The following is a 23325-nucleotide window of genomic DNA, read 5'->3' as shown; positions in this document are numbered from 1 at the left end:
CAGTATAGTAGTACAGTGCAGCATTTTGGGGACCACCAGTATATATATAGTAGTACAGTACAGTAGGCCATTGCTGTGTCTTGCAGCTCCATGTCACTTCAAGTATCCATATCTGTGCTGCATTGTTTGTGAGCAGTATAGTAGTACAGTGCAGCATTTTGGGGACCACTACTATATATATAGTAGTACAGTACAGTAGGCCATTGCTGTATCTTGCAGCTCCATGTCAGTTCAAGTATCCATATCTGTGCTGCATTGTTTGTGAGCAGTATAGTAGTACAGTGCAGCATTTTGGAGACCACCAGAATATATATAGTAGTACAGTACAGTAGGCCATTGCTGTATCTTGCAGCTCCGTGTCACTTCAAGTATCCATATCTGTGCTGCATTGTTTGTGAGCAGTATAATAGTACAGTGCAGCATTTTGTGGACCACCAGTATATATATAGTAGTATAGTACAGTAGGCCATTGCTGTATCTTGCAGCTCCGTGTCACTTCAAGTATCCATATCTGTGCTGCATTGTTTGTGAGCAGTATAGTAGTACAGTGCAGCATTTTGGGGACCACCAGTATATCTATAGTAGTACAGTACAGTAGGCCATTGCTGTGTCTTGCAGCTCCGTGTAACTTCAAGTATCCATATCTGTGCTTCATTGTTTGTGAGCAGTATAGTAGTACAGTGCAGCATTTTGGGGACCAACAGATATATATAGTAGTACAGTACAGTAGGCCATTGCTGTATCTTGCAGCTCCATGTCACTTCAAGTATCCATATCTGTGCTGCATTGTTTGTGAGCAGTATAGTAGTACAGTGCAGCATTTTGGGGACCACCAGTATATATATATATATATATATATATATATATATATATAGTAGTACAGTACAGTAGGCCATTGCTGTATCTTGCAGCTCTGTGTCACTTCAAGTATCCATATCTGTGCTGCATTGTTTGTGAGCAGTATAGTAGTACAGTGCAGCATTTTGGGGACCACCAGTATATATATAGTAGTACAGTACAGTAGGCCATTGCTGTGTCTTGCAGCTCCATGTCACTTCAAAAATCCATATCTGTGCTGCATTGTTTGTGAGCAGTATAGTAGTACAGTGCAGCATTTTGGGGACCACCAGTATATATATAGTAGTACAGTACAGTAGGCCATTGCTGTATCTTGCGCTCCGTGTCACTTCAAGTATCCATATCTGTGCTGCATTGTTTGTGAGCAGTATAGTAGTACAATGCAACATTTTGGGGACCACCAGTATATATATAGTAGTACAGTACAGTAGGCCATTGCTGTATCTTGCAGCTCCGTGTCACTTCAAGTATCCATATCTGTGCTGCATTGTTTGTGAGCAGTATAGTAGTACAGTGCAGCATTTTGGGGACCACCAGTATATATATTTATATATATATATATATATATATACATATATATATAGTAGTACAGTACAGTAGGCCATTGCTGTATCTTGCAGCTCTGTGTCACTTCAAGTATCCATATCTGTGCTCCATTGTTTGTGAGCAGTATAGTTGTACAGTGCAGCATTTTGGGGACCACCAGTATGTATATAGTAGTACAGTACAGTAGGCCATTGCTGTGTCTTGCAGCTCCATGTCACTTCAAGTATCCATATCTGTGCTGCATTGTTTGTGAGCAGTATAGTAGTAAAGTGCAGCATTTTGGGGACCACTACTATATATATAGTAGTACAGTACAGTAGGCCATTTCTGTATCTTGCAGCTCCGTGTCACTTCAAGTATCCATATCTGTGCTGCATTGTTTGTGAGCAGTATAGTAGTACAGTGCAGCATTTTGGGGACCACCAGTATATATATAGTAGTACAGTACAGTAGGCCATTGCTGTGTCTTGCAGCTCCGTGTCACTTCAAGTATCCATATCTGTGCTTCATTGTTTGTGAGCAGTATAGTAGTACAGTGCAGCATTTTGGGGACCACCAGATATATATAGTAGTACAGTACAGTAGGCCATTGCTGTATCTTGCAGCTCCGTGTCACTTCAAGTATCCATATCTGTGCTGCATTGTTTGTGAGCAGAATAGTAGTACAGTGCAGCATTTTGGGGACCACCAGTATATATATAGTAGTACAGTACAGTAGGCCAATGCTGTATCTTGCAGCTCCGTGTCACTTCAAGTATCCATATCTGTGCTGCATTGTTTGTGAGCAGTATAGTAGTACAGTGCAGCATTTTGGGGACCACCAGATATATATAGTAGTACAGTACAGTAGGCCATTGCTGTATCTTGCGCTCCGTGTCACTTCAAGTATCCATATCTGTGCTGCATTGTATGTGAGTAGTATAGTAGTACAGTGCAGCATTTTGGGGATCACCAGTATATATATAGTAGTACAGTACAGTAGGCCATTGCTGTATCTTGCAGCTCCGTGTCACTTCAAGTATCCATATCTGTGCTGCATTGTTTGTGAGCAGTATAATAGTACAGTGCAGCATTTTGTGGACCACCAGTATATATATAGTAGTATAGTACAGTAGGCCATTGCTGTATCTTGCAGCTCCGTGTCACTTCAAGTATCCATATCTGTGCTGCATTGTTTGTGAGCAGTATAGTAGTACAGTGCAGCATTTTGGGGACCACCAGTATATCTATAGTAGTACAGTACAGTAGGCCATTGCTGTGTCTTGCAGCTCCGTGTCACTTCAAGTATCCATATCTGTGCTTCATTGTTTGTGAGCAGTATAGTAGTACAGTGCAGCATTTTGGGGACCAACAGATATATATAGTAGCACAGTACAGTAGGCCATTGCTGTATCTTGCAGCTCCGTGTCACTTCAAGTATTCATATCTGTGCTGCATTGTTTGTGAGCAGTATAGTAGTACAGTGCAGCATTTTGGGGACCACCAGATATATATAGTAGTACAGTACAGTAGTCCATAGCTGTATCTTGCAGCTCCGTGTCACTTCAAGTATCCATATCTGTGCTGCATTGTTTGTGAGCAATATAGTAGTACAGTGCAGCATTTTGGGGACCACCAGTATATATATAGTAGTACAGTACAGTAGGCCATTGCTGTATCTTGCAGCTCCGTGTCACTTCAAGTATCCATATCTGTGCTGCATTGTTTGTGAGCAGTATAGTAGTACAGTGCAGCATTTTGGGGACCACCAGTATACATATAGTAGTACGGTAGGCCATTGCTGTATCTTGCAGCTCCGTGTCACTTCAAGTATCCATATCTGTGCTGCATTGTTTGTGAGCAGTATAATAGTACAGTGCAGCATTTTGGGGACCACCAGAATATATATAGTAGTACAGTACAGTAGGCCATTTCTGTATCTTGCAGCTCCATGTCACTTCAAGTATCCATATCTGTGCTGCATTTTTTGTGAGCAGTATAGTAGTACAGTGCAGCATTTTGGGGACCACCAGTATATCTATAGTAGTACAGTACAGTAGGCCATTGCTGTGTCTTGCAGCTCCGTGTCACTTCAAGTATCCATATCTGTGCTGCATTGTTTGTGAGCAATATAGTAGTACAGTGCAGCATTTTGGGGACAACCAGTATATCTATAGTAGTACAGTACAGTAGGCCATTGCTGTGTCTTGCAGCTCCGTGTCACTTCAAGTATCCATATCTGTGCTTCATTGTTTGTGAGCAGTATAGTAGTACAGTGCAGCATTTTGGGGACCAACAGATATATATAGTAGTACAGTAGGCCATTGCTGTATCGTGCAGCTCCATGTCACTTCAAGTATCCATATCTGTGCTGCATTGTTTGTGAGCAGTATAGTAGTATAGTGCAGCATTTTGGGGACCACCAGTATATATATAGTAGTACAGTACAGTAGGCCATTGCTGTATCTTGCAGCTACGTGTCACTTCAAGTATCCATATCTGTGCTGCATTGTTTGTGAGCAGTATAGTAGTACAGTGCAGCATTTTGGGGACCACCAGTATATATATAGTAGTACAGTACAGTAGTCCATTGCTGTGTCTTGCAGCTCCGTGTCACTTCAAGTATCCATATCTGTGCTTCATTTTTTGTGAGCAGTATAGTAGTACAGTGCAGCATTTTGGGGACCACCAGATATATATAGTAGTACAGTACAGTAGGCCATTGCTGTATCTTGCAGCTCCGTGTCACTTCAAGTATCGATATCTGTGCTGCATTGTTTGTGAGCAGAATAGTAGTACAGTGCAGCATTTTGGGGACCACCAGTATATATATAGTAGTACAGTACAGTAGGCCATTGCTGTATCTTGCAGCTCCGTGTCACTTCAAGTATCCATATCTGTGCTGCATTGTTTGTGAGCAGTATAGTAGTACAGTGCAGCATTTTGGGGACCACCAGATATATATAGTAATACAGTACAGTAGGCCATTGCTGTATCTTGTGCTCCGTGTCACTTCAAGTATCCATATCTGTGCTGCATTGTTTGTGAGCAGTGTAGTAGTACAATGCAGCATTTTGGGATCCACCAGTATATATATAGTAGTACAGTACAGTAGGCCATTGCTGTATCTTGCAGCTCCGTGTCACTTCAAGTATCCATATCTGTGCTGCATTGTTTGTGAGCAGTATAGTAGTACAGTGCAGCATTTTGGGGACCACCAGTATATATATATATATATATATATATATATATATATATAGTAGTACAGTACAGTAGGCCATTGCTGTATCTTGCAGCTCTGTGTCACTTCAAGTATCCATATCTGTGCTGCATTGTTTGTGAGCAGTATAGTAGTACAGTGCAGCATTTTGGGGACCACCAGTATATATATAGTAGTACAGTACAGTAGGCCATTGCTGTGTCTTGCAGCTCCATGTCACTTCAAGTATCCATATCTGTGCTGCATTGTTTGTGAGCAGTATAGTAGTACAGTGCAGCATTTTGGGGACCACTACTATATATATAGTAGTACAGTACAGTAGGCCATTGCTGTATCTTGCAGCTCCATGTCAGTTCAAGTATCCATATCTGTGCTGCATTGTTTGTGAGCAGTATAGTAGTACAGTGCAGCATTTTGGAGACCACCAGAATATATATAGTAGTACAGTACAGTAGGCCATTGCTGTATCTTGCAGCTCCGTGTCACTTCAAGTATCCATATCTGTGCTGCATTGTTTGTGAGCAGTATAATAGTACAGTGCAGCATTTTGTGGACCACCAGTATATATATATAGTAGTATAGTACAGTAGGCCATTGCTGTATCTTGCAGCTCCGTGTCACTTCAAGTATCCATATCTGTGCTGCATTGTTTGTGAGCAGTATAGTAGTACAGTGCAGCATTTTGGGGACCACCAGTATATCTATAGTAGTACAGTACAGTAGGCCATTGCTGTGTCTTGCAGCTCCGTGTAACTTCAAGTATCCATATCTGTGCTTCATTGTTTGTGAGCAGTATAGTAGTACAGTGCAGCATTTTGGGGACCAACAGATATATATAGTAGTACAGTACAGTAGGCCATTGCTGTATCTTGCAGCTCCATGTCACTTCAAGTATCCATATCTGTGCTGCATTGTTTGTGAGCAGTATAGTAGTACAGTGCAGCATTTTGGGGACCACCAGTATATATATATATATATATATATATATATAGTAGTACAGTACAGTAGGCCATTGCTGTATCTTGCAGCTCTGTGTCACTTCAAGTATCCATATCTGTGCTGCATTGTTTGTGAGCAGTATAGTAGTACAGTGCAGCATTTTGGGGACCACCAGTATATATATAGTAGTACAGTACAGTAGGCCATTGCTGTGTCTTGCAGCTCCATGTCACTTCAAAAATCCATATCTGTGCTGCATTGTTTGTGAGCAGTATAGTAGTACAGGTACAGTGCAGCATTTTGGGGACCACCAGTATATATATATATATATATATATATATAGTAGTAGTACAGTACAGTAGGCCATTGCTGTATCTTGCAGCTCTGTGTCACTTCAAGTATCCATATCTGTGCTGCATTGTTTGTGAGCAGTATAGTAGTACAATGCAGCATTTTGGGGACCACCAGTATATATATAGTAGTACAGTACAGTAGGCCATTGCTGTATCTTGCAGCTCTGTGTCACTTCAAGTATCCATATCTGTGCTGCATTGTTTGTGAGCAGTATAGTAGTACAATGCAGCATTTTGGGGACCACCAGTATATATATAGTAGTACAGTACAGTAGGCCATTGCTGTGTCTTGCAGCTCCATGTCACTTCAAGTATCCATATCTGTGCTGCATTGTTTGTGAGCAGTATAGTAGTACAGTGCAGCATTTTGGGGACCACTACTATATATATAGTAGTACAGTACAGTAGGCCATTGCTGTATCTTGCAGCTCAGTGTCACTTCAAGTATCCATATCTGTGCTGCATTGTTTGTGAGCAGTATAGTAGTACAGTGCAGCATTTTGGGGATCACCAGTATATATATATAGTAGTACAGTACAGTAGGCCATTGCTGTATCTTGCAGCTCCGTGTCACTTCAAGTATCCATATCTGTGCTGCATTGTTTGTGAGCAGTATAGTAGTACAGTGCAGCATTTTGGGGACCACCAGTATATATATATATATATATATATATATATATAGTAGTACAGTGCAGTAGGCCATTGCTGTATCTTGCAGCTCTGTGTCACTTCAAGTATCCATATCTGTGCTGCATTGTTTGTGAGCAGTATAGTAGTACAGTGCAGCATTTTGGGGACCACCAGTATATATATAGTAGTACAGTACAGTAGGCCATTGCTGCGTCTTGCAGCTCCATGTCACTTCAAGTATCCATATCTGTGCTGCATTGTTTGTGAGCAGTATAGTAGTACAGTGCAGCATTTTGGGGACCACTACTATATATATAGTAGTACAGTACAGTAGGCCATTGCTGTATCTTGCAGCTCCGTGTCACTTCAAGTATCCATATCTGTGCTGCATTGTTTGTGAGCAGTATAATAGTACAGTGCAGCATTTTGTGGACCACCAGTATATATATAGTAGTATAGTACAGTAGGCCATTGCTGTATCTTGCAGCTCCGGGTCACTTCAAGTATCCATATCTGTGCTGCATTGTTTGCAAGCAGTATAGTAGTACAGTGCAGCATTTTGGGGACCACCAGTATATCTATAGTAGTACAGTACAGTAGGCCATTGCTGTGTCTTGCAGCTCCGTGTAACTTCAAGTATCCATATCTGTGCTTCATTGTTTGTGAGCAGTATAGTAGTACAGTGCAGCATTTTGGGGACCAACAGATATATATAGTAGTACAGTACAGTAGGCCATTGCTGTATCTTGCAGCTCCATGTCACTTCAAGTATCCATATCTGTGCTGCATTGTTTGTGAGCAGTATAGTAGTACAGTGCAGCATTTTGGGGACCACCAGTATATATATATATATATATATATATATATATATAGTAGTACAGTACAGTAGGCCATTGCTGTATCTTGCAGCTCTGTGTCACTTCAAGTATCCATATCTGTGCTGCATTGTTTGTGAGCAGTATAGTAGTACAGTGCAGCATTTTGGGGACCACCAGTATATATATAGTAGTACAGTACAGTAGGCCATTGCTGTGTCTTGCAGCTCCATGTCACTTCAAAAATCCATATCTGTGCTGCATTGTTTGTGAGCAGTATAGTAGTACAGGTACAGTGCAGCATTTTGGGGACCACCAGTATATATATATATATATATATATATATATATATAGTAGTACAGTACAGTAGGCCATTGCTGTATCTTGCAGCTCTGTGTCACTTCAAGTATCCATATCTGTGCTGCATTGTTTGTGAGCAGTATAGTAGTACAATGCAGCATTTTGGGGACCACCAGTATATATATAGTAGTACAGTACAGTAGGCCATTGCTGTATCTTGCAGCTCCGTGTCACTTCAAGTATCCATATCTGTGCTGCATTGTTTGTGAGCAGTATAGTAGTACAGTGCAGCATTTTGGGGACCACCAGTATATATATATATATATATATATAGTAGTACAGTGCAGTAGGCCATTGCTGTATCTTGCAGCTCTGTGTCACTTCAAGTATCCATATCTGTGCTGCATTGTTTGTGAGCAGTATAGTAGTACAGTGCAGCATTTTGGGGACCACCAGTATATATATAGCAGTACAGTAGAGTAGGCCATTGCTGTGTCTTGCAGCTCCATGTCACTTCAAGTATCCATATCTGTGCTGCATTGTTTGTGAGCAGTATAGTAGTACAGTGCAGCATTTTGGGGACCACTACTATATATATAGTAGTACAGTACAGTAGGCCATTGCTGTATCTAGCAGCTCCGTGTCACTTCAAGTATCCATATCTGTGCTGCATTGTTTGTGAGCAGTATAGTAGTACAGTGCAGCATTTTGGGGATCACCAGTATATATATATAGTAGTACAGTACAGTAGGCCATTGCTGTATCTTGCAGCTCCGTGTCACTTCAAGTATCCATATCTGTGCTGCATTGTTTGTGAGCAGTATAATAGTACAGTGCAGCATTTTGTGGACCACCAGTATATATATAGTAGTATAGTACAGTAGGCCATTGCTGTATCTTGCAGCTCCGTGTCACTTCAAGTATCCATATCTGTGCTGCATTGTTTGTGAGCAGTATAGTAGTACAGTGCAGCATTTTGGGGACCACCAGTATATCTATAGTAGTACAGTACAGTAGGCCATTGCTGTGTCTTGCAGCTCCGTGTCACTTCAAGTATCCATATCTGTGCTTCATTGTTTGTGAGCAGTATAGTAGTACAGTGCAGCATTTTGGGGACCAACAGATATATATAGTAGTACAGTACAGTAGGCCATTGCTGTATCTTGCAGCTCCATGTCACTTCAAGTATCCATATCTGTGCTGCATTGTTTGTGAGCAGTATAGTAGTACAGTGCAGCATTTTGGGGACCACCAGTATATATATATATATAGTAGTACAGTACAGTAGGCCATGGCTGTATCTTGCAGCTCCGTGTCACTTCAAGTATCCATATCTGTGCTGCATTGTTTGTGAGCAGTATAGTAGTACAGTGCAGCATTTTGGGGACCACCAGTATATATATATAGTAGTACAGTACAGTAGGCCATTGCTGTATCTTGCAGCTCCGTGTCACTTCAAGTATCCATATCTGTGCTGCATTGTTTGTGAGCAGCATAGTAGTACAGTGCAGCATTTTGGGGACCACCAGTATATATATAGTAGTACAGTACAGTAGGCCATTGCTGTATCTTGCAGCTCTGTGACACTTCAAGTATCCATATCTATGCTGCATTGTTTGTGAGCAGTATAGTAGTACAGTGCAGCATTTTGGGGACCACCAGTATATATATAGTAGTACAGTACAGTAGGCCATTGCTATATATTGCAGCTCCGTGTCACTTCAAGTATCCATTTCTGTGCTGCATTGTTTGTGAGCAGTATAGTAGTACAGTGCAGCATTTTGGGGACCACCAGTATATATATATAGTAGTACAGTACAGTAGGCCATTGTTGTATCTTGCAGCTCCGTGTCACTTCAAGTATCCATATCTGTGCTGCATTGTTTGTGAGCAGTATAGTAGAACAGTGCAGCATTTTGGGGACCACCAGATATATATAGTAGCACAGTACAGTAGGCCATTGCTGTATCTTGCAGCTCCGTGTCACTTCAAGTATTCATATCTGTGCTGCATTGTTTGTGAGCAGTATAGTAGTACAGTGCAGCATTTTGGGGACCACCAGATATTTATAGTAGTACAGTACAGTAGGCCATAGCTGTATCTTGCAGCTCCGTGTCACTTCAAGTATCCATATCTGTGCTGCATTGTTTGTGAGCAATATAGTAGTACAGTGCAGCATTTTGAGGACCACCAGTATATATATAGTAGTACAGTACAGTAGGCCATTGCTGTATCTTGCAGCTCCGTGTCACTTCAAGTATCCATATCTGTGCTGCATTGTTTGTGAGCAGTATAGTAGTACAGTGCAGCATTTTGGGGACCACCAGTATACATATAGTAGTACGGTAGGCCATTGCTGTTTCTTGCAGCTCCGTGTCACTTCAAGTATCCATATCTGTGCTGCATTGTTTGTGAGCAGTATAATAGTACAGTGCAGCATTTTGGGGACCACCAGAATATATATAGTAGTACAGTACAGTAGGCCATTTCTGTATCTTGCAGCACCATGTCACTTCAAGTATCCATATCTGTGCTGCATTTTTTGTGAGCAGTATAGTAGTACAGTGCAGCATTTTGGGGACCACCAGTATATCTATAGTAGTACAGTACAGTAGGCCATTGCTGTGTCTTGCAGCTCCGTGTCACTTCAAGTATCCATATCTGTGCTGCATTGTTTGTGAGCAATATAGTAGTACAGTGCAGCATTTTGGGGACCACCAGTATATCTATAGTAGTACAGTACAGTAGGCCATTGCTGTGTCTTGCAGCTCCGTGTCACTTCAAGTATCCATATCTGTGCTTCATTGTTTGTGAGCAGTATAGTAGTACAGTGCAGCATTTTGGGGACCAACAGATATATATAGTAGTACAGTACAGTAGGCCATTGCTGTATCGTGCAGCTCCATGTCACTTCAAGTTTCCATATCTGTGCTGCATTGTTTGTGAGCAGTATAGTAGTATAGCGCAGCATTTTTTGAACCACCAGATATAAATATAGTAGTACAGTACTGTAGGCCATTGCTGTATCTTGCAGCTCCGTGTCACTTCAAGTATCCATATCTGTGCTTCATTGTTTGTGAGCAGTATAGTAGTACAGTGCAGCATTTTGGGGACCACCAGATATATATAGTAGTACAGTACAGTAGGCCATTGCTGTATCTTGCAGCTCCGTGTCACTTCAAGTATCCATATCTGTGCTGCATTGTGTGTGAGCAGTATAGTAGTACAGTGCAGCATTTTGGGGACCAACAGATATATATAGTAGTACAGTACAGTAGGCCATTGCTGTATCTTGCAGCTCCGTGTCACTTCAAGTATCCATATCTGTGCTGCATTGTTTGTGAGCAGTATAGTAGTACAGTGCAGCATTTTGGGGATCACCAGTATATATATATAGTAGTACAGTACAGTAGGCCATTGCTGTATCTTGCAGCTCTGTGTCACTTCAAGTATCCATATCTGTGCTGCATTGTTTGTGAGCAGTATAATAGTACAGTGCAGCATTTTGGGGACCACCAGAATATATATAGTAGTACAGTACAGTAGGCCATTTCTGTATCTTGCAGCTCCATGTCACTTCAAGTATCCATATCTGTGCTGCATTTTTTGTGAGCAGTATAGTAGTACAGTGCAGCATTTTGGGGACCACCAGTATATCTATAGTAGTACAGTATTTTGGGGACCACCAGTATATATATAGTAGTACAGTACAGTAGTTCATTGCTGTGTCTTGCAGCTCCGTGTCACTTCAAGTATCCATATCTGTGCTTCATTTTTTGTGAGCAGTATAGTAGTACAGTGCAGCATTTTGGGGACCACCAGATATATATAGTAGTACAGTACAGTAGGCCATTGCTGTATCTTGCAGCTCCGTGTCACTTCAAGTATCGATATCTGTGCTGCATTGTTTGTGAGCAGAATAGTAGTACAGTGCAGCATTTTGGGGACCACCAGTATATATATAGTAGTACAGTACAGTAGGCCATTGCTGTATCTTGCAGCTCCGTGTCACTTCAAGTATCCATATCTGTGCTGCATTGTTTGTGAGCAGTATAGTAGTACAGTGCAGCATTTTGGGGACCACCAGATATATATAGTAATACAGTACAGTAGGCCATTGCTGTATCTTGTGCTCCGTGTCACTTCAAGTATCCATATCTGTGCTGCATTGTTTGTGAGCAGTGTAGTAGTACAATGCAGCATTTTGGGGACCACCAGTATATATATAGTAGTACAGTACAGTAGGCCATTGCTGTATCTTGCAGCTCCGTGTCACTTCAAGTATCCATATCTGTGCTGCATTGTTTGTGAGCAGTATAGTAGTACAGTGCAGCATTTTGGGGACCACCAGTATATATATATATATATATATATATATATATATAGTAGTACAGTACAGTAGGCCATTGCTGTATCTTGCAGCTCTGTGTCACTTCAAGTATCCATATCTGTGCTGCATTGTTTGTGAGCAGTATAGTAGTACAGTGCAGCATTTTGGGGACCACCAGTATATATATAGTAGTACAGTACAGTAGGCCATTGCTGTGTCTTGCAGCTCCATGTCACTTCAAGTATCCATATCTGTGCTGCATTGTTTGTGAGCAGTATAGTAGTACAGTGCAGCATTTTGGGGACCACTACTATATATATAGTAGTACAGTACAGTAGGCCATTGCTGTATCTTGCAGCTCCATGTCAGTTCAAGTATCCATATCTGTGCTGCATTGTTTGTGAGCAGTATAGTAGTACAGTGCAGCATTTTGGAGACCACCAGAATATATATAGTAGTACAGTACAGTAGGCCATTGCTGTATCTTGCAGCTCCGTGTCACTTCAAGTATCCATATCTGTGCTGCATTGTTTGTGAGCAGTATAATAGTACAGTGCAGCATTTTGTGGACCACCAGTATATATATAGTAGTATAGTACAGTAGGCCATTGCTGTATCTTGCAGCTCCGTGTCACTTCAAGTATCCATATCTGTGCTGCATTGTTTGTGAGCAGTATAGTAGTACAGTGCAGCATTTTGGGGACCACCAGTATATCTATAGTAGTATAGTACAGTAGGCCATTGCTGTGTCTTGCAGCTCCGTGTAACTTCAAGTATCCATATCTGTGCTTCATTGTTTGTGAGCAGTATAGTAGTACAGTGCAGCATTTTGGGGACCAACAGATATATATAGTAGTACAGTACAGTAGGCCATTGCTGTATCTTGCAGCTCCATGTCACTTCAAGTATCCATATCTGTGCTGCATTGTTTGTGAGCAGTATAGTAGTACAGTGCAGCATTTTGGGGACCACCAGTATATATATATATATATATATATATATATATATATATATAGTAGTACAGTACAGTAGGCCATTGCTGTATCTTGCAGCTCTGTGTCACTTCAAGTATCCATATCTGTGCTGCATTGTTTGTGAGCAGTATAGTAGTACAGTGCAGCATTTTGGGGACCACCAGTATATATATAGTAGTACAGTACAGTAGGCCATTGCTGTGTCTTGCAGCTCCATGTCACTTCAAAAATCCATATCTGTGCTGCATTGTTTGTGAGCAGTATAGTAGTACAGGTACAGTGCAGCATTTTGGGGACCACCAGTATATATATATATATATAGTAGTACAGTACAGTAGGCCATTGCTGTATCTTGCAGCTCTGTGTCACTTCAAGTATCCATATCTGTGCTGCATTGTTTGTGAGCAGTATAGTAGTACAATGCAGCATTTTGGGGACCACCAGTATATATATAGTAGTACAGTACAGTAGGCCATTGCTGTATCTTGCAGCTCCGTGTCACTTCAAGTATCCATATCTGTGCTGCATTGTTTGTGAGCAGTATAGTAGTACAGTGCAGCATTTTGGGGACCACCAGTATATATATATATATATATATATATATATAGTAGTACAGTGCAGTAGGCCATTGCTGTATCTTGCAGCTCTGTGTCACTTCAAGTATCCATATCTGTGCTGCATTGTTTGTGAGCAGTATAGTAGTACAGTGCAGCATTTTGGGGACCACCAGTATATATATAGTAGTACAGTACAGTAGGCCATTGCTGTGTCTTGCAGCTCCATGTCACTTCAAGTATCCATATCTGTGCTGCATTGTTTGTGAGCAGTATAATAGTACAGTGCAGCATTTTGTGGACCACCAGTATATATATAGTAGTATAGTACAGTAGGCCATTGCTGTATCTTGCAGCTCCGTGTCACTTCAAGTATCCATATCTGTGCTGCATTGTTTGTGAGCAGTATAGTAGTACAGTGCAGCATTTTGGGGACCACCAGTATATATATATATAGTAGTACAGTACAGTAGGCCATTGCTGTATCTTGCAGCTCCGTGTCACTTCAAGTATCCATATCTGTGCTGCATTGTTTGTGAGCAGTATAGTAGTACAGTGCAGCATTTTGGGGACCACCAGTATATATATATAGTAGTACAGTACAGTAGGCCATTGCTGTATCTTGCAGCTCCGTGTCACTTCAAGTATCCATATCTGTGCTGCATTGTTTGTGAGCAGCATAGTAGTACAGTGCAGCATTTTGGGGACCACCAGTATATATATAGTAGTACAGTACAGTAGGCCATTGCTGTATCTTGCAGCTCTGTGACACTTCAAGTATCCATATCTATGCTGCATTGTTTGTGAGCAGTATAGTAGTACAGTGCAGCATTTTGGGGACCACCAGTATATATATAGTAGTACAGTACAGTAGGCCATTGCTATATATTGCAGCTCCGTGTCACTTCAAGTATCCATATCTGTGCTGCATTGTTTGTGAGCAGTATAGTAGTACAGTGCAGCATTTTGGGGACCACCAGTTTATATATAGTAGTACAGTACAGTAGGCCATTGTTGTATCTTGCAGCTCCGTGTCACTTCAAGTATCCATATCTGTGCTGCATTGTTTGTGAGCAGTATAGTAGAACAGTGCAGCATTTTGGGGACCACCAGATATATATAGTAGCACAGTACAGTAGGCCATTGCTGTATCTTGCAGCTCCGTGTCACTTCAAGTATTCATATCTGTGCTGCATTGTTTGTGAGCAGTATAGTAGTACAGTGCAGCATTTTGGGGACCACCAGATATTTATAGTAGTACAGTACAGTAGGCCATAGCTGTATCTTGCAGCTCCGTGTCACTTCAAGTATCCATATCTGTGCTGCATTGTTTGTGAGCAATATAGTAGTACAGTGCAGCATTTTGGGGACCACCAGTATATATATAGTAGTACAGTACAGTAGGCCATTGCTGTATCAAGCAGCTCCGTGTCACTTCAAGTATCCATATCTGTGCTGCATTGTTTGTGAGCAGTATAGTAGTACAGTGCAGCATTTTGGGGACCACCAGTATACATATAGTAGTACGGTAGGCCATTGCTGTTTCTTGCAGCTCCGTGTCACTTCAAGTATCCATATCTGTGCTGCATTGTTTGTGAGCAGTATAATAGTACAGTGCAGCATTTCGGGGACCACCAGAATATATATAGTAGTACAGTACAGTAGGCCATTTCTGTATCTTGCAGCACCATGTCACTTCAAGTATCCATATCTGTGCTGCATTTTTTGTGAGCAGTATAGTAGTACAGTGCAGCATTTTGGGGACCACCAGTATATCTATAGTAGTACAGTACAGTAGGCCACTGCTGTGTCTTGCAGCTCCGTGTCACTTCAAGTATCCATATCTGTGCTGCATTGTTTGTGAGCAATATAGTAGTACAGTGCAGCATTTTGGGGACCACCAGTATATCTATAGTAGTACAGTACAGTAGGCCATTGCTGTGTCTTGCAGCTCCGTGTCACTTCAAGTATCCATATCTGTGCTTCATTGTTTGTGAGCAGTATAGTAGTACAGTGCAGCATTTTGGGGACCAACAGATATATATAGTAGTACAGTACAGTAGGCCATTGCTGTATCGTGCAGCTCCATGTCACTTCAAGTTTCCATATCTGTGCTGCATTGTTTGTGAGCAGTATAGTAGTATAGCGCAGCATTTTTTGGACCACCAGATATAAATATAGTAGTACAGTACTGTAGGCCATTGCTGTATCTTGCAGCTCCGTGTCACTTCAAGTATCCATATCTGTGCTTCATTGTTTGTGAGCAGTATAGTAGTACAGTGCAGCATTTTGGGGACCACCAGATATATATAGTAGTACAGTACAGTAGGCCATTGCTGTATCTTGCAGCTCCGTGTCACTTCAAGTATCCATATCTGTGCTGCATTGTTTGTGAGCAGTATAGTAGTACAGTGCAGCATTTTGGGGACCACCAGTATATATATATAGTAGTACAGTACAGTAGGCCATTGCTGTATCTTGCAGCTCTGTGTCACTTCAAGTATCCATATCTGTGCTGCATTGTTTGTGAGCAGTATAGTAGTACAGTGCAGCATTTTGGGGACCACCAATATATATATAGTAGTACAGTACAGTAGGCCATTGCTATATATTGCAGCTCCGTGTCACTTCAAGTATCCATATCTGTGCTGCATTGTTTGTGAGCAGTATAGTAGTACAGTGCAGCATTTTGGGGACCACCAGTATATATATAGTAGTACAGTACAGTAGGCCATTGCTGTATCTTGCAGCTCCGTGTCACTTCAAGTATCCATATCTGTGCTTCATTGTTTGTGAGCAGTATAGTAGTACAGTGCAGCATTTTGGGGACCACCAGATATATATAGTAGTACAGTACAGTAGGCCATTGCTGTATCTTGCAGCTCCGTGTCACTTCAAGTATCCATATCTGTGCTGCATTGTTTGTGAGCAGTATAGTAGTACAGTGCAGCATTTTGGGGACCACCAGTATATATATATATATATATAGTAGTATAGTACAGTAGGCCATTGCTGTATCTTGCAGCTCTGTGTCACTTCAAGTATCCATATCTGTGCTGCATTGTTTGTGAGCAGTATAGTAGTACAGTGCAGCTTTTTGGGGACCACCAGTATATATATAGTAGTACAGTACAGTAGGCCATTGCTGTATCTTGCAGCTCCGTGTCACTTCAAATATCCATATCTGTGCTGCATTGTTTGTGAGCAGTATAGTAGTACAGTGCAGCATTTTGGGGACCACCAGTATATATATAGTAGTACAGTACAGTAGGCGATTGCTGTATCTTGCAGCTCCGTGTCACTTCAAGTATCCATATCTGTGCTGCATTGTTTGTGAGCAGTATAGTAGTACAGTGCAGCATTTTGGGGACCACCAGATATATATAGTAGCACAGTACAGTAGGCCATTGCTGTATCTTGCAGCTCCGTGTCACTTTAAGTATTCATTTCTGTGCTGCATTGTTTGTGAGCAGTATAGTAGTACAGTGCAGCATTTTGGGGACCACCAGTATATATATAGTAGTACAGTACAGTAGGCCATTGCTGTATCTTGCAGCTCCGTGTCACTTCAAGTATCCATATCTGTGCTGCATTGTTTGTGAGCAGTATTGTAGTACAGTGCAGCATTTTGGGGACCACCAGTATACATATAGTAGTACGGTAGGCCATTGCTGTATCTTGCAGCTCCGTGTCACTTTAAGTATCCATATCTGTGCTGCATTGTTTGTGAGCAGTATAATAGTACAGTGCAGCATTTTGGGGACCACCAGAATATATATAGTAGTACAGTACAGTAGGCCATTTCTGTATCTTGCAGCACCGTGTCACTTCAAGTATCCATATCTGTGCTGCATTTTTTGTCAGCAGTATAGTAGTACAGTGCAGCATTTTGGGGACCACCAGTATATATATAGTAGTACAGTACGGTAGGCCATTGCTGTGTCTTGCAGCTCCGTGTCACTTCAAGTATCCATATCTGTGCTTCATTGTTTGTGAGCAGTATAGTAGTACAGTGCAGCATTTTGGGGACCACTAGATATATATAGTAGTACAGTACAGTAGGCCATTGCTGTATCTTGCAGCTCCATGTCACTTCAAGTATCCATATCTGTGCTGCATTGTTTGTGAGCAGTATAGTAGTATAGCGCAGCATTTTGTGGACCACCAGTTTATATATAGTAGTACAGTACAGTAGGCCATTGCTGTATCTTGCAGCTCCGTGTCACTTCAAGTATCCATATCTGTGCTTCATTGTTTGTGAGCAGTATAGTAGTACAGTGCAGCATTTTGGGGACCCCAGTATATATATAGTAGTACAGTACAGGAGGCCATTGCTGTATCTTGCAGCTCCGTGTCACTTCAAGTATCCATATCTGTGCTGCATTGTTTGTGAGCAGTATAGTAGTACAGTGCAGCATTTTGGAGACCACCAGAATATATATAGTAGTACAGTACAGTAGGCCATTGCTGTATCTTGCAGCTCCATGTCACTTCAAGTATCCATATCTGTGCTGCATTGTTTGTGAGCAGTATAGTAGTACAGTGCAGCATTTTGGGGACCCCAGTATATATATAGTAGTACAGTACAGGAGGCCATTGCTGTATCTTGCAGCTCAGTGTCAATTCAAGTATCCATATCTGTGGTGCATTGTTTATGAGCAGTATAGTAGTACAGTGCAGTATTTGGGGACCACCAGTATATATATAGTAGTACAGTACAGTAGGCCATTGCTGTTTCTTGCAGCTCCGTGTCACTTCAAGTATCCATATCTGTGCTGCATTGTTTGTGAGCAGTATAGTAGTACAGTGCAGCATTTTGGGGACCCCAGTATATATATAGTAGTACAGTACAGGAGGCCATTGCTGTATCTTGCAGCTCCGTGTCACTTCAAGTATCCATATCTGTGCTGCATTGTTTGTGAGCAGTATAGTAGTACAGTGCAGCATTTTGGAGACCACCAGAATATATATAGTAGTACAGTACAGTAGGCCATTGCTGTATCTTGCAGCTCCGTGTCACTTCAAGTATCCATATCTGTGCTGCATTGTTTGTGAGCAGTATAGTAGTACAGTGCAGCATTTTGGGGACCACCAGTATATATATAGTAGTACAGTACAGTATGCCATTGCTGTATCTTGCTGCTCTGTGTCACTTCTAGTATCCTGATCAGTGCTTAATATCTGTGCTCAGTGTCAGTGCTGCATTGTGGTGACCAGTATACTACAGTACAATAATCCAGTGCTGTTCTCGCTGCTCAGTGTCAGTTCTCCGTAGAATCAGTGATCAGTATAATCAGTGCTCAGTAAAATCAGTGATTAGTATAATCAGTACAGGTGGCCATTGCTATTGATATATTACTGGCATATAATTCCACACATTAAAAAATAGAGAACAAAAATGTGGAGGGTAAAATAGGGAAAGATCAAGATCCACCTCCACCTCGTGCTGAAGCTGCTGCCACTAGTCATGGCAGAGACGATTCAATGCCATCAACGTCGTCTGCCAAGGCCAATGCCCAATGTCATAGTAGAGAGCATGTAAAATCCAAAAAACAAAAGTTCAGTAAAATTACCCAAAAATCTAAATTAAACGTGTTTGAGGAGAAGCGTAAACTTGCCAATATGCCATTTACGACACGGAGTGGCAAGGAACGGCTGAGGCCCTGGCCTATGTTCATGGCTAGTGGTTTAGCTTCACATGAGGATGGAAGCACTCATCCTCCCACTAGAAAAATGAAAAGAGGTAAGCTGGCAAGAGCACAGCAAAGAACTGTGCGTTCTTCTAAATCACAATTCCCCAAAGAGAGTCCAATTGTGTCGGTTGCGATGCCTGACCTTCCCAACACTGGACTGGAAGAGGTGGCTCCTTCCACCATTTGCACGCCCCCTGTAAGTGCTGGAATGACCACCCACAGTCCAGTTCCTGATAGTCAAATTGAAGATGTCACTGTTGAAGTACCCCAGGATGAGGATATGGGTGTTGCTGGCGCTGAGGAGGAAATTGACAAGGAGGATTCTGATGGTGAGGTGGTTTGTTTAAGTCAGGCACCCGGGGAGACACCTGTTGTCCGTGGGAGGAATATGGCCATTGACATGCCTGGTCAAAATACAAAAAAAAATCACCTCTTCGGTGTGGAATTATTTTAACAGAAATGCGGACAACAGGTGTCAAGCCGTGTGTTGCCTTTGTCAAGCTGTAATAAGTAGGGGTAAGGACGTTAACCACCTAGGAACATCCTCCCTTATACGTCACCTGGAGCGCATTCATCAGAAGTAATTGACAAGTTCAAAAACTTTGGGTGACAGCGGAAGCAGTCCACTGACAACTAAATCCCTTCTTCCTCTTGTACCCAAGCTCCCAGTGCGAACCACACCACCAACTCCCCCAGTGTCAATTTCCTCCTTAGACAGGAACGCCAATAGTCCTGCAGGCCATGTCACTGGCAAGTCTGACGAGTCCTCTCCTGACTGGGATTCCTCCGATGGATCCTTGAGTGTAACGCCTACTGTTGCTGGCGCTGCTGTTTTTGCATGCATGTGAGTTGATCGCCATCCCAGAGGGGAAGTCGGAAGACCACTTGTACTACTTTTAGTAAGCAATTGACTGTCCAACAGTCCTTTGCGAGGAAGATGAAATATCACAGCAGTCATCCTGTTGCAAAGCGGATAACTCAGGCATTGGCAGCTGTGTTGGTGTTAGACGTGCGTCCGGTATCCGCCGTTAGTTCACAGGGACTAAGAGAATTTCTTGAGGTAGTGTGTCCCCGGTACCAAATGCCATCTAGGTTCCACTTCTCTAGGCAGAGAATGTACACAGACGTCAGAAAAAGACTCACCAGTGTCCTAAAAAATGCAGTTGTACCCAATGTCCACTTAACCACGGACATGTGGACAAGTGGAGCAGGGCAGACTCAGGACTATATGACTGTGACAGCCCACTGGGTAGATGTATTGCCTCCCACAGCAACAACAGCAGCGGCGGCACCAGTAGCAGCATCTCGCAAATGCCAACTCGTTCCTAGGCAGGCTACACTTTGTATCACCGCATTCCATAAGAGGCACACAGCTGACAACCTCTTACGGAAACTGAGGAACATCATCGCAGATTGGCTTACCCCAATTGGACTCTCCTGGGGATTTGTGACATCGGACAACGCCACCAATATTGTGCGTGCATTACATGTGGGCAAATTCCAGCACGTCCCATGTTTTGCACATTCAATGAATTTGGTGGTGCAGAATTTTTTTTAAAAATGACAGGAGCGTGCAAGAGATTCTGTCGGTGGCCCGAAGAATTGCGGGCCACTTTCGGCATTCAGCCACTCCGTGCTGAAGACTGGAGCACCAGCAAACACTCCTGAACCTGCCCCGCCATCAGCTGAAGCAAGAGGTGGTAACGAGGTGGAATTCAACCCTCTATATGCTTCAGAGGATGGAGGAGCAGCAAAAGGCCATTCAAGCCTATACATCTGCCTACGATATAGGCAAAGGAGGGGGAATGCACCTGACTCAAGCGCAGTGGAGAATGATTTCATTATTGTGCAAGGTTCTGCAACCCTTTGAACTTGCCACACATGAAGTCAGTTCAGACACTGCCAGCCTGAGTCAGGTCATTCCCCTCATCAGGCTTTTGCAGAAGCAGCTGGAGAGATTGAAGGAGGAGCTAAAATGGAGCGATTCCGCTAGGCATGTGGGACTTGTGGATGGAGCCCTTAATTTGCTTAACCAGGATTCACGGGTGGTCAATCTGTTGAAATCAGAGCACTACATTTTGGCCACCATGCTCGATCCTAGGTTTAAAGCCTACGTTGTATCTCTCTTTCCGGCAGACACAAGTCTGCAGATGTTAAAAGACCTGCTGTTGAGACACTTGTCAAGTCAAGCGGAACGTGACCCGCCAACAGCAACACCTTCATTTTCTCCCGCCACTGGAGTTGTCAGAAAAGGATCAGATTTCCAAAACCACCCGCTGGCGGTGATGCAGGGCAGTCAGGAGCGAAAACTGACATCTGGTCCGGACTGAAGGACCTGCCAACGATTACTGACATGTCCTCTACTGTCACTGCATATGATTTTGTCACCATTGAAAGAATGGTGGAGGACTATATGAGTGACAGCATCCAAGTAGGCACGTCAGACAGTCCGTACGTACACTGGCAGGAAAAAGAGACAATTTGGAGGCCCTTGCACAAACTGGCTTTATTTTACCTAAGTTGCCCCGCCTCCAGTGTGTACTCCAAAAGAGTGTTTAGTGCAGCGGTCACCTTGTCAGCGATCGGCGTACGAGGTTACTTCCACAAAATGTTGAGAAGATGATGTTCATCAAAATGAATTATAATCAATTCCTCTGTGGAGACATTTACCAGCAACTGCCTCCAGAAAGTACACAGGGACCTGTGATGGTGGATTCCAGTAGGGACGAATTAATAATCTGTGAGGAGGGGGATGTACACAGTGAAAGGGGTGAGGAATCAGAGGATGAGGAGGAGGTGGACATCTTGCCTCTGTAGAGCCAGTTTGTGCAAGGAGAGATTGATTGCTTCTTTTTTGGTGGTGGCCCAAACCAACCAGTCATTTCAGCCACAGTCGTGTGGCAGACCCTGTCGCTGAAATGATGGGTTTATTAAAGTGTGCGTGTTCTGTTTATACAACATAAGGGTGGGTGGGAGGGCCAAGGACAATTCCATCTTGCACCTCTTTTTTTTAATTTATCTTTGCAGCATGTGATGTGTGGGGACAATTTTTTTAAGTGCCATCCTGTCTGACACTGCAGTGCCACTCCTAGATGGGCCAGGTGTTTGTGTCGGCCACTTGGGTCGCTTAGCTTAGTCACACAGCGACCTTGTTGGGCCTCTTTTTTTCTTTGCATCATGTGCTGTTTGGGTACAATTTTTTTAAGTGCCATCCTGTCTGAGACTGCAGTGCCACTCCTAGATGGGCCAGGTGTTTGTGCCGCCCACTTGGGTCGCTTAGCTTAGTCTTCCAGTGACCTCAGTGCAAATTTTAGGACTAAAAATAATATTGTGAAGTGTGAGGTGTTCAGAATAGACCATAGGTTCTCAAACTCGGTCCTCAGGACCCCACACAGTGCATGTTTTGCAGGTCACCCAGCTGGTGCACAGGTGTATTAATTACTCACTGACACATTTTAAAAGGTCCACAGGTGGAGCTAATTATTTCACTTGCGATTCTGTGAGGAGACCTGCAAAACATGCACTGTGTGGGGTCCTGAGGACCGAGTTTGAGAACCTGTGGAATAGACTGAAAATTAGTGGAAATTATGGTTATTGAGGTTAATAATCAAAATGACCCCCAAATTCTATGACTTAAGCTGTTTTTGAGGGTTTTTTGAAAAAAAACACCCAAATCCGACAAAAAAATTTCAGGGAGGTTTTGCCAAAGCGCGTCCGAATCCAAAACACGGCCGCGGAACCGAATCCAAAACACAAAACCCGAAAAATTTCCGGTGCACATCTCTAATATTAAATCCAGTGTCCAAAACTGCTGAATCTGTGACAGCTTTTAAAAGCACTGCTTAGTAATTTTACCCTGGTAGACTCTATTTGGCACAAATCTTTTTAATATATATCCTTGTCTATCCCATGCCTGTTCATGTATGTACGTATGTATGTATGTATGTATGTATGTATGTATGTATGTATGTATGTATGTTTCTATGTATCTAGCTACATATCTGAGAATCAGGAATGATGGTCTTTTTATCGTAGATATTGATTAGGAGATCAAACAGGAACAGTCTTTAGGAAGAAAAAGTGTATTGTACTATTGAGTAAAGAAGGTGTTTCTGTGGACCACAGTAATAGAAA

Source organism: Pseudophryne corroboree, chromosome 4 (genome assembly GCF_028390025.1).
Source record: "Pseudophryne corroboree isolate aPseCor3 chromosome 4, aPseCor3.hap2, whole genome shotgun sequence".
NCBI lineage: Eukaryota > Metazoa > Chordata > Amphibia > Anura > Myobatrachidae > Pseudophryne > Pseudophryne corroboree.
The sequence above is the reverse complement of the archived record's forward strand: the minus strand, read 5'-3'. Positions refer to the sequence as shown.